Raw genomic sequence first — 13491 nt, 5'->3', positions numbered from 1 at the left:
GTATTTCAGACCCTTTCATGCTCCTCATATTTCTGACACTTTTTGCAGCTCTTCATATTTTTCACACCTTTTCAGGATCTTCATGTTTTTCAACACCGGTTCATGCTCCTCCTATTTTACAGACCGTTTCATGCTCCTCATATTTTTGAGACCTTGAAGCTCTTCATATTTTTCACACCTTTTCACACTCTTCATGTTTTTGAGGACCGCTTCATGCTCCTCCTATCTTTCAGAAGCTTCAAGCTTTTCATATTTTTGACACCTTTTGAATCCCTCAAATTTTTCACACCTTTTCAGGCTCTTCATGTTTTTTGACGACTGCTTCATGCTCCTCCTATTTTTCTGACTGTTTCATGCTCCTCATATTTTTGACACCTTTTGAAGCTCTTCATATATTTCACACCTTTTCAAGCTCTTCATCTTCTTCAAAACCATTTCATGCTCCTCCTATTTTTCAGACCGTTTCATGCTCCTAAAATTTTTGACACCTTTTGAAGCTCTTCATATTATACACACCTTTTCAGGATCTTCATGTTTTCCAACACCGCTTCATTCTCCTCCTATTTTTCAGACCGTTTCATGCTCCTCATATTTTTGACACTTTTTGAAGCTCTTTATACTTTTCAAACCTTTTCAAGCTCTTCATGTTTTTGACGACCGCTTCATGCTCCTCCTATTTTTCAGACCGTTTCATGCTGCTCATATTTTTGACACCTTTTAAGCTCTTCATCTTTTTCACACCTTTTCAGGCTCTTCATGTTTTTCAACACCGCTTCATGCTCCTCCTATTTTTCAGACCGTTTCATGCTCCTCATATTTTTGACATCTTTTGAAGCTCTTCATATTTTTCACACCTTTTCAGGCTCTTCATGTTTGTCAACATCGCTTCATTCTCCTCCTATTTTTCAGACAGTTTCATGCTCCTCATATTTTTGACACCTTTTGAAGCTCCACCTATTTTTCACACCTTTTCAGGCTCTTCATGTTTTTCAACAGCGTTTCATGCTCCTCCTATTTTTCAAACCGTTTCATGCTCCCTCTATTTTTCAGACCGTTTCATTCTCCTCATATTTTGACAATTTTGCAAGCTCTTCATATTTTTCACACCTTTTCAGGCTCTTCATGTTTTTTGACGACTGCTTCTTGCTACTCCTATTTTTCAGAGTGTTTCATTCTCCTCATATAATTGACACCTTTTGAAGCTCTTCATATATTTCACACCTTTTCAAGCTCTTCATCTTCTTCAAAACCATTTCATGCTCCTCATATTTTTCAGACCGTTTCATGTTCCTCATATTTTTGACACCTTTTGAAGCTCTTCATATTTTTCACACCTTTTCAGGCTCTTCATGTTTTTGAACACCGTTTCATGCTCCTCCTGTTTTTCAGACTGTTTCATGCTCCTCATATTTTTGACACCTTTTGAAGCTCTTCATATTTCTCACACCTTTTCTGGCTCTTCATGTTTTTGAACACAGTTTCATGCTCCTCCTATTTTTCAGACCGTTTCATGCTCCTCATATTTTTTGACACCTTTTCAAACTCTTCATATTTTTCACAACTTTTGAAACTCTTTATATTTTGCACACCTTTTCAGGTTCTTGAAGTTTTTCACAACCACTTCATGCTCCTCCTACTTTTCAGACCATTTCATGCTCCTCATATTTTTGACACCTTTTGAAGCTCTTCATATTTTTCACAACTTTTCAGGCTCTTCATGTTTCTCAACACCGCTTCATGCTCCTCCTAGATTTCAGACCGTTTCATGCTCCTCATATTTGTGACACCATTTGAAGCTCTTCATATTTTTCACACCTTTTCAGGCTCTTCATGTTTCTCAACACCGCTTCATGCTCCTCCTATTTTTGAGACCATTTCATACTCCTTATATTTTTGACATTTTTTGAGCTCTTCATATGTTTCACACCTTTTCAGGCTCTTCATGTTTTTGAACACCGGTTCATACTCCTAGTATTTTTCAGACCATTTCATGCTCATCTCATTTTGACACCTTTGAAGCTCTTCAAATTTTTCACACCTTTTGAAGCTCTTCATATTTTTCACATTTTTGAAGCTATTCATATTTTTCACACGGTTTCAGCCTCTTCATGTTTTTCAACACCGCTTCATGATCCTCTTTTTTTTAAGAACGTTTCATGTTCCTCATATTTTGACACCTTTTAAAGCTCTTCATATTACTCACACCTTTTCAGGCTCTTCATGGTTTAGAACACCGATTCTTCCTCCTCCTATTTTTCAGACCGTTTCATGCTCCTCATATTTTTGACACCTTTTGAAGCTCTTCATATTTTTCACACATTTTCAGGCTCTTCATGTTTTTCAACACCGCTCCATGCTCCTGCTCTTTTTGAGACCGTTTCATGCTCCTCATATTTTTGACACCTTTTGAATCTCTTCATATTTTTCACACCATTTCAGGCTCTTCATGTTTTTGAACACCGCTTCATGCTCCTCGTATTGTTCAGACCGTTTCATGCTCCTCATATATTTGAAACCTTTTGAAGCTCTTCAAATTTTTCACACCTTTTCAGGCTCTCCATGTTTTTGACCACCACTTCATGCTCCTCCTTTGTTTGAGACCGTTTCATGCTCCTCATATTTTTTACACATTTTGAAGCTCTTCAAATTTTTCACACCTTTTCAGGCTCTCCATGTTTTTGAATACCACTTCATGCTCCTCCTAATTTTACAGACTGTTTCATGCTCATCTCATTTTTTACACCTTTTGAAGCTCTACATATTTTTCACAACTTTTGAAGCTCTTCATATATTTCACACCTTTTCAGGCTCTTCATGTTTTTCAACACTGCTTCATGCTCCTCCTATTTTTCAGACCATTTCAAGCTCCTCTTATTTTTGACACCGTTTGAAGCTCTTCATATATTTTACACCTTTTCAGGCTCTTCATGTTTTTCAACAACACTTCATGCTCCTCCTATTTCTCAGACAATTTCATGCTCCTCATATTGTGGACACCGTTTGAAGCTCTTCATATTTTTCACATCTTTTCAGGCTCTTCATGTTTTTCAACACCACTTCTTGCTCGTCCTATTTTCCAAATCGTTACATGCTCCTCATATTTTTGACACCTTTTGAATCTCTTCATATATTTCACACCTTTTCAGGCTCTTCATGTTTTTGACAACGTTTCATGCTCCTCCTATTTTTCAGACCGTTTCATGCTCCTCAAATTTTTGACATCTTTTGAAGCTCTTCATATTTTCCACAGCTTTTCAGACTCTTCATGTTTTTCAACACCGCTTCATGATCCTCCAATTTTTCAGACCGTTTCATGCTCCTCATATTTGTGACATCTTTTGAAGCTTTTCTTATTTTTCACACCTTTTAGGCTCTTCATGTTTTTCAGCACCACATCATGCTCCTCCTATTTCTCAGACAGTTTCTTGCTCCTCATATTGTGGACACCTTTTGAAGCTCTTCATATTTTTCACATCTTTTGAAGCTCTTCATATTTTTCACAAGTTTTCAGATCTTCATGTTTTTCAACACCGCTTCTTGATCCTCCTATTTTTCAGACCGTTTCATGCTCCTCATATGTTTGACACGTTTTGAAGCTCTTCATATTTTACACACATTTTCAGGCTCTTCATGTTTTGGAATACCGCTTCAGGCTCCTCCTATTTTTCACACCTTTTGGAGCACTTCAAATTTTTCACACCTTTTCAGGCTCTTCATACTTTTGAACACGGTTTCCTGCTGCTCCTTTTTTTCAGACCGTTTCATGCTCCTCATATTTTTCACACCTTTTGAAGCTCTTCATATTTTTCACACCTTTTCAGGCTCTTCATGTTTATGAACATCGCTTCATGCTCCTCCTATAATTCAGACGGTTTCATGCTCCTCATGTATTTCACTCCTTTTGATGCTCTTCATATTTTACACACCTTTTCAGGCTCTTCATGGTTTTCAACCCCACTTCATGCTCCTCCTATATTTCAGACCGTTTCATGTTCCTCATATTTTTGACACCTTTTGAAGCTCTTCATATTTTCTACACCTTTTCAGGCTCTTCATGTTTTTCAACACGGCTTCATGCTCCTCTTATTTTTCAGACCATTTCGTGCACCTCATATATTTCACAGCTTTTGAAGCTCTTCATATTTTTCACACCTTTTCAGGCTCGTCATGTTTTTCAACACCACGTCATGCTCCTCCTATATTTCAGACCCTTTCATGCTCCTCATATTTTTGACACCTTTTGAAGCTCTTCATATTTTTCACACCGTTTCAGGCTCCTCCTGTTTTTGAACACCGTTTCATGCTCCTCCTATTTTTCAGACCGTTTCATGCTCCTCATATTTTTGACACCTTTTGAAGCTCTTCATATTTTTCACACCTTTTCAGGCTCTTCATGTTTTTGAACAATGCTACAATGCTCCTCCTATTTTTCAGACCGTTTCATGCTCCTCATATTTTTGACACCTTTTGAAGCTCTTCATATCTTTCACACCTTTTGAAGCTCTTCATATATTTCACACTTTTTCAGGCTCTTCATGTTTTTCAACACCACTTCATGCTTCTCCTATTTCTCAGACCGTTTCATGCTCATCTCATTTTTGACAGCATTTGAAGCTCTTCATATTTTTCACAACTTTTGAAGCTCTTCATATTTTTCACACCTTTTAAGGCTCCTCATGTTTTTCAACACCGCTTCATGCTCCTCCTATTTTTCAGACGGTTTCATGCTCCTCTCATTTCTGAAATCTTTTGAAGCTCTTCATATATTTCACACATTTTCAGGCTCTTAATGTTTTTCAACACTACTTCATGCTCCTCTTATTTTTCGGACCGTTTCATGCTCATCTAATTTTTGACACCTTCTGAAGCTCTTCATAGTTTTCACAAATTTTCAGTCTCTTCATATTTTTGAACACCGCTTCATGCTCCTCCTATTTTTCAGACCGTTTCATGCTCCTCATGTATTTCACACATTTTGAAGCTCTTCATATTTTACGCACCTTTTCAGGCTCGTCATGATTTTCAACACCACTTCATGCTCCTCCTATTTTCAGACCGTTTTTCCTCCTCATATATTTGACATCTTTTGAAGCTCTTCATATATTTCACACCATTTCAGGCTCTTCAAATTTTTGAACACCACTTCATGCTCCTCCTATTTTTCAGATCGTTTCATGCTCATCTAATTTTTGACACCTTTGAAGATCTTCGTATATTTCACACCTTTTGAAGCTCTTCATATTTTTCACATTTTTGAAGCTCTTCAAATTTTTCACACCTTTTCAGGCTCTTCATGTTTTTGAACACCGCTTCATGCTCCTCATATATTTCAGACCGTTTCATGCTCCTCATATTTGTGACACCTTTTGAAGCTCTTCGTATTTTTCACACATTTTCAGGCTCTTCATGTTTTTCAACATGACTTCATGCTCCTCCTATTTTTCAGACCGTTTCATGCTACTCATATTTTGACACCTTTTGAAATCTTCATATACTTCACACCTTTTCAGGTTCTTCATTTTTTTGAAAAGAACTTCATGCTCCTTCTATTTCTCAGACCGTTTCATGGTCATCTCATTTTTGACACCTTTTGAAGCTCTTCATATTTTTCAACACCGCATCATGCTCCTCCTATTTTTCAGACAGTTTCATGCTCCTCATATTTTTGACACGTTTTGAAGCTCTTCATATTTTTCACACCTTTTCAGGCTCTTCGTGTTTTTGAACACCGCTTCATGCTCCTCCGGTTTTTCAGACCGTTTCATGCTCCTCATATTTTTGACAACTTTTGAAGCTTTTCATATTTTTTACAACATTTCAGGCTTTTCATGTTTTTGAACACCTCTTCATGCTCCTCGTATTTTTCACACCTTGTGAAGCTCTTCATATTTTTCACACGTTTTCAGGCTCTTCATGTTTTTCAACAACGCTTCATGCTCCTCCTATTTTTCAGACCGTTTCATGCTCCTCATATATTTCACACCTTTTGAAGCTGTTCATATTTTTCACACGTTTTCAGGCTCTTCATGTTTTTGAACACTGCTTCATGCTCCTCCTATTTTTCAGACCGTTTCATGCTCCTCATATTTTTGACACCTTTTGAAGCTCTTCATATTTTTCACACCTTTACAGCCTCTTCATGTTTTTCCGCACCACTTCATGCTTCTCCCTATTTTTCAGACCGTTTCATGATCCTCATGAATTTCACACCTTTTGAAGCTCTTCATATTTTTCACACCTTTTCAGGCTCTTCATATTTTTGATCACCGCTTCATGATCCTCCTATTTTTCAGACCGTTTCATGCTCTTCATATTTTTGACACCTCTTGAAGCTCTTCATATTTTTCACACCTTTTCAGGCTCTTCATGTTTTTCCACACCACTTCATTCTTGTCCTATTTTTCAGACCATTTCATGCTCCTCATGAATTTCACACCTTTTGAAGCTCTTCATATTTTTCACACCTTTTCAGGCTCTTCATGTTTTTGAACACCGCTTCATGCTCCTATTTTTCAGACCGTTTCATGCTCATCTCATTTTTGACCCCTTTTGAAGCTTTTCATATTTTTCACAACTTTTTAGGCTCTTCATTTTTTTCAACACCGCTTCATGCTCCTCCTATTTTTTAGATCGTTTCATGCTCATCTCATTTTTGACACCTTTTAAAGCTCTTCATATTTCTCACAACTTTTTAGGCTCTTCATGTTTTTGACACTGCTTCATGCTCCTCCTATTTTTCAGAGAGTTTCATGCTCCTCATGTATTTCACATCTTTTGAAGCTCTTCATATTTCTCACAACTTTTTAGGCTCTTCATGTTTTTCCACACCACTTCATGCTTCTCCTATTTTTCGGCCTGTTTCATGCTCCTCATTTATTTCACACATTTTGAAGCTCTTCATATTTTTCACACCTTTTCAGGCGCTTCATGTTTTTAATCACCGTTTCATGCTCCTCCTATTTTTCAGACCGTTTCATGCTCCTCATATATTTGACACATTTTGAAGCTCTGAATATTTTTCACACATTTTCAGGCTCTTCATGTTTTTGAACACTGCTTCATGATCCTCCGATTTTTCAGACCGTTTCAAGTTCTTCATATGTTTGACATCTTTTGAAGCTCTTCATATTTTTCACTCCTTTTCAGGCTCTTCATGTTTTTCAACACCACTTCATGCTTCTCCTGTTTTTCAGACCGTTTCATGCTCCTCATGTATTTCACACCTTTTGAAGCTCTTCATAATTTTCACACCTTTTCAGGCTCTTCATGTTTTTGAACACCATTTCATGCCGCTTCTATTTTTCAGACCGTTTCCTGCTCCTCATATTTTTGACACCTTTTGAAGCTTATCATATTTTTCACACCTTTTCAGGCTCTTCATTTTTTTCAACACTACTTCTTGCTCCTCCAATTTTTCGACCGTTTCATGCTCATCTAATTTTTGACACCTGTTGAAGCTCTTCATATTTTTCACACCTTCTGAAGCTCTTCATATTTATCACACTTTTTCAGGCTCTTCATGTTTTTCAACACTACTTCATGCTTCTCCTATTTTTCAGCCCGTTTCATGCTCCTCATGTTTTTCACACCTTTTGAAGCTCGTCATATTTTTCACACCTTTTCAGGCTCTTCAGGTTTTTGATCATCGTTTCTTGCTCCTCCTATTTTTCAGACCGTTTCATGCTCCTCATATTTTTGACACCTTTTGAAGCTCGTCATATTTTTCACACCTTTTCAGGCTCTTCACGTTTTTGAACACCGCTTCATGACCCTCCTATTTTTCAGACCATTTCATGCTCTTCATATTTTTGACACCTCTTGAAGCTCTTCATTTATTTCACACCTTTTCAGCTTCTTCATTTTTTTCAAAACCGCTTCATGCTCCTCCTATTTTTCACACCGTTTCATGCTCATCTCATTTTTAACACATTTTGAAGCTCTTCATATATTTCACACCTTTTCAAGCTCTTCATATTTTTCAGACCTTTTCAGGCTCTTCATGTTTTTGAACACCGCTTCATGCTCCTCCTATTTTTCAGACCGTTTCATGCTCCTCATATTTTTGACACCATTTGAAGCTCTTCATATTTTTCACACCTTTTCAGGCTCTTCATGTTTTTGAACACCATTTCATGCTTCTCCTATTTTGCAGACCGTTTCATTCTCCTCATATTTTTGACACCTTTTGAAGCTCTTCACATTTTTCACACCTTTTCAGGCTCTTCATGATTTTCAACACCGCTTCATTCTCCTCCTATTTTTCAGACCGTTTCATGCTCGTCTCATTTTTGATACCTTTTGAAGCTCTTCATATTTTTCACACCTTTTGAAGCTCTTCATGCTTTTCAACACCGCTTCATGCTCCTCATATTTTTCAGACCGTTTCATGCTCCTCATATTTTTGACACGTTTTGAAACTCTTCATATTTTTCACACCTTTTGAAGCTCTTCATGTTTTTGATCACTGATTCATGCTCCTCCTATTTTTGAGAACGTATCATGCTCCTCATATTTTTTACACCTTTTGAAGCTCTTCATATTTTTCACACCTTTTCAGGCTCTTCATGATTTTCAACACCGCTTCATGCTCCTCCTATTTTTCAGACCGTTTCATGCTCATCTCATTTTGACACCTTCTGAAGCTCTTCATATTTGTTACACCCTTTCAGGCTCTTCATGTTTTTCAACACGGCTTCATGCTCCTCCTATTTTTCAGACCGTTTCATGCTCCTCGTATGTTTGACACGTTTTGAAGCTCTTCATATTTTACACACATTTTCAGGCTCTTCATGTTTTGGAACACCGCTTCAGGCTCCTCCTAATTTTCACACCTTTTGAAGCACTTCAAATTTTTCACACCTTTTCAGGCTCTTCATACTTTTGAACACGGTTTCCTGCTGCTCCTTTTTTTCAGACCTTTTCATGCTCCTCATATTTTTGACACCTTTTGAATCTCTTCATGTATTTCACACCTTTTCAGGCTCTTCATGTATTGGAACACCGCTTCATGCTCCTCCTATTTTTCAGACGGTTTCATTCTCCTCATGTACTTCACACCTTTTGAAGCTCTTCATATATTTCACACTTTTTCAGGCTCTTCATGTTTTTCAACACCACTTCATGCTCCTCCTATTTTTCAGACCGTTTCATGCTCATCTCATTTTTGACACCTTCTGAAGCTCTTCATATTTGTTACACCCTTTCATGCTCTTCATGTTTTTCAACACGGCTTCATGCTCCTCCTATTTTTCAGACCGTTTCATGCTCCTCATATTTTTCACACCTTTTGAAGCTCTTCATATTTTTCAGACATTTTCAGGTTCTTCATGTTTTTCAACACCGCTTTAGGCTCCAACTATTTTTCAGACCGTTTCATGCTCCTCATGAATTTCACACCTTTTGAAGCTCTTCATATTTTTCACACTTTTTGAAGCTCTTCATATATTTCACACGTTTTAAGTCTCTTCATGTTTTTCAACACCGCTTCATGCTCCTCCTATTTTTCAGACCGTTTCATGCTCCTCTCATTTCTGAAATCTTTTGAAGCTCTTCATATATTTCACACATTTTCAGGCTCTTAATGTTTTTCAACACCACTTCATGCTCCTCCTATTTTTCAGACCGTTTCATGCTCATCTAATTTTTGACACCTTCTGAAGCTCTTCATAGTTTTCACAAATTTTCAGGCTCTTCATATTTTTGAACACCGCTTCATGCTCATCCTATTTTTCAGACCGTTTCATGCTCCTCATGTATTTCACACATTTCGAAGCTCTTCATATTTTACGCACCTTTTCAGGCTCGTCATGATTTTCAACACCACTTCATGCTCCTCCTATTTTCAGACCGTTTTTGCTCCTCATATATTTGACACCTTTTGAAGCTCTTCATATATTTCACACCATTTCAGGCTCTTCAAATTTTTGAACACCACTTCATGCTCCTCCTATTTTTCAGACCGTTTCATGCTCATCTAATTTTTGACACCTTTTGAAGATCTTCATATATTTCACACCTTTTGAAGCTTTTCATATTTTTCACATTTTTGAAGCTCTTCAAATTTTTCACACCTTTTCAGGCTCTTCATGTTTTGAACACCGCTTCATGCTCCTCATATATTTCAGACCGTTTCATGCTCCTCATATTTGTGACACCTTTTGAAGCTCTTCGTATTTTTCACACATTTTCAGGCTCTTCATGTTTTTCAACATGACTTCATGCTCCTCCTATTTTTCAGACCGTTTCATGCTCCTCATATTTTGACACCTTTTGAAATCTTCATATACTTCACACCTTTTCAGGTTCTTCATTTTTTTGAAAAGAACTTCATGCTCCTTCTATTTCTCAGACCGTTTCATGGTCATCTCATTTTTGACACCTTTTGAAGCTCTTCATATTTTTCAACACTGCATCATGCTCCTCCTATTTTTCAGACAGATTCATGCTCCTCATATTTTTGACACGTTTTGAAGCTCTTCATATTTTTCACACCTTTTCAGGCTCTTCGTGTTTTTGAACACCGCTTCATGCTCCTCCGGTTTTTCAGACCGTTTCCTGCTCCTCATATTTTTGACAACTTTTGAAGCTTTTCATATTTTTTACAACATTTCAGGCTTTTCATGTTTTTGAACACCTCTTCATGCTCCTCGTATTTTTCACACCTTTTGAAGCTCTTCATATTTTTCATCCCTTTTCAGGCTCTTCATGTTTTTCAACACCGCTTCATGCTCCTCCTATTTTTCAGACCGTTTAATGCTCCTCCTGTACTTCACACCTTTTGTAGCTCTTCACATTTTTCACACCTTTTCAGGCTCTTCATGTTTTTCAACACCGCTTCATGCTACTCCTATTTTTGAGACCTATTAATGCTCCTCATGTATTTCACACCTTTTGAAGCTCTTCATATTTTTCACATTTTTGAAGCTCTTCAAATTTTTCACACCTTTTCAGGCTCTTCATGTTTTTGAACACCGCTTCATGCTCCTCATATATTTCAGACCGTTTAATGCTCCTCATATTTGTGACACCTTTTGAAGCTCTTCGTATTTTTCACACATTTTCAGGCTCTTCATGTTTTTCAACATGACTTCATGCTCCTCCTATTTTTCAGACCGTTTCATGCTCCTCATATTTTGACACCTTTTGAAATCTTCATATACTTCACACCTTTTCAGGTTCTTCATTTTTTTGAAAAGAACTTCATGCTCCTTCTATTTCTCAGACCGTTTCATGGTCATCTCATTTTTGACACCTTTTGAAGCTCTTCATATTTTTCAACACCGCATCATGCTCCTCCTATTTTTCAGACCGTTTCATGCTCCTCCTAATTTTCACACCTTTTGAAGCTCTTCATATATTTCACACCTCTTCAGGCTCTTCATGTTTTTGAATATCGTTTGATGCTGCTCCTATTTTTCAGACCGTTTCATGCTCCTCATATTTTTGACACATTTTGAAGCTCTTCATATATTTCACACCTTTTCAGACTCTTCACGATTTCCAACACCGCTTCATGCTCCTCATATTTTTCAGACCGTTTCATGCTCATCACATTTTTGTCACCTTTTGAAGCTCTTCATATTTTTCACACCTTTTCAGGCGCTTCAGGTTTTTAACAACCACTTCAGGCTCCTCCTATTTTTCAGACCGTTTCATGCATATCGCATTTTTGACACCTTTTGAAGCTCTTCATATTTTTCACACTTTTTCAGGCTCTTCATGTATTTGAACACCGCTTCATGGTCCTCCTATTGTTCAGATCGTTTCATGCTCCTCATGTATTTCACACGTTTTGACGCTCTTCATATTTTTCACACCTTTTCAGGCTTTTCATGTTTTTCAACACCACTTCATGCTCCTCCTATTTTTCAGACCGTTTCATGGTCCCCATATTTTTGACACCTTTTGAAGCTCTTCATATTTTTCACACCTTTTGATGCTCTTCATATTTTTCACAGCTTTTCAGGCTCTTCATGTTTTTGAACACCGCTTCATGCTCCTCGTATTTTTCAAACCGTTTCATGCTCCTCATGTATTTCACACGTTTTGAAGATCTTCATATTTTTACACGTTTTCACGCTCATCATGTTTTTCAACACCGCTTCATGCTCCTCCTAATTTTCAGAACGTTTCATGCTCCTCCTATTTTTGCCAACTTTTGAATCTCTTCATATATTTCACACCTTTTCAGGCTCTTCATGTTTTTCACATCTTTTCAGGCTTTCATGTTTTTGAACAATGTTTCATGCCCCTCTTTTTTTTCAGACCGTTTCATGCTCATCTCATTTTTTACACCTTTAGAAGCTCTTCATATTTTTCACACCTTTTGAAGCGCTTCATTTTTTGCACACCTTTTAAGGTTCTTCATGTTTTTGAACATTGCTTCATGCTCCTAATATTTTTCAGACCGTTTCATGCTCTCTCATTTCTGACACCTTTTGAAGCTCTTCATATATTTCACACCTTTTCAGGCTCTTCATGTTTTTCAACACCGCTTCATGCTCATCCTATTTTTCAGACCGTTTCATGCTCCTCTCATTTCTGACACCTTTTGAAGCTCTTCATATTTTTCAAACTGATTCAAGCTCTTCATATTTTTCAAACGTTTTCAGGCTCATCATGTTTTTGAACACCGCTTCTTGCTCCTCTTATTTTTCAGACCGTTTCATACTCCTCATATTTTTTACACCTTTTGAAGCTCTTCATAATTTTCACCCCTTTTCAGGCTCTTCATGTTTTTCAACACCGCTTCATGCTCCTCCTGTTTTTCAGACCGTTGCATGCTTCTCATAATTTTGACACATTTTGAAGCTCTTCATATACTTCACACCTTTTCAGGCTCTTCATAATTTTCAACACCGTTTTAAGCTCGTCCCATTTTCTAGACCGTTGCATGCTTCTCATAATTTTGACACATTTTGAAGCTGTTCATATACTTCACACCTTTTCAGGCTCTTCATGTTTTTAAACACCGCTTCATGCTCCTGCTGTTTTTCAGACCGTTTCATGCTCCTCTTATTTTTGACACCTTTTGAAGCTCCTCATATATTTCACACCTTTTGAAGCTCTTCATATATTTAACACTTTTTTAGGCTCTTCACGTTTTTCAACTCCACTTCATGCTCCTCCTATTATTCAGACCGTTTCATGCTCCTCATAATTTTGACACCTTTTGAAGCTCTTCATATTTTTCACTCCTTTTCAGGCTCTTCATGTTTTTCAACACCGATTCATGCTCCTCCTACTTTTCAGAGCTTTTCATGCTGCTCATGTATTTCACACCTCTTGACACTCTGCATATTTTTCACACCTTTTCAGGCTCTTCATGTTTTTGAACACCGCTTGTTGATCCTCCTATTTTTCAGACCGCTTCATTGTCCTCAAATGTTTGACACTTTTTGTAGCTCTTCATATTTTTCACACCATTTCAGGCTGTTCATGGTTTTCTATACCGCTTCATGATCCTCCTATTTTTCAGACCGTTTCATGCTC

This window comes from Dama dama, unplaced genomic scaffold (genome assembly GCF_033118175.1).
Source record: "Dama dama isolate Ldn47 unplaced genomic scaffold, ASM3311817v1 ptg000094l, whole genome shotgun sequence".
Taxonomy (NCBI): Eukaryota; Metazoa; Chordata; class Mammalia; order Artiodactyla; family Cervidae; genus Dama; species Dama dama.
This window is presented reverse-complemented; position numbering follows the sequence as displayed.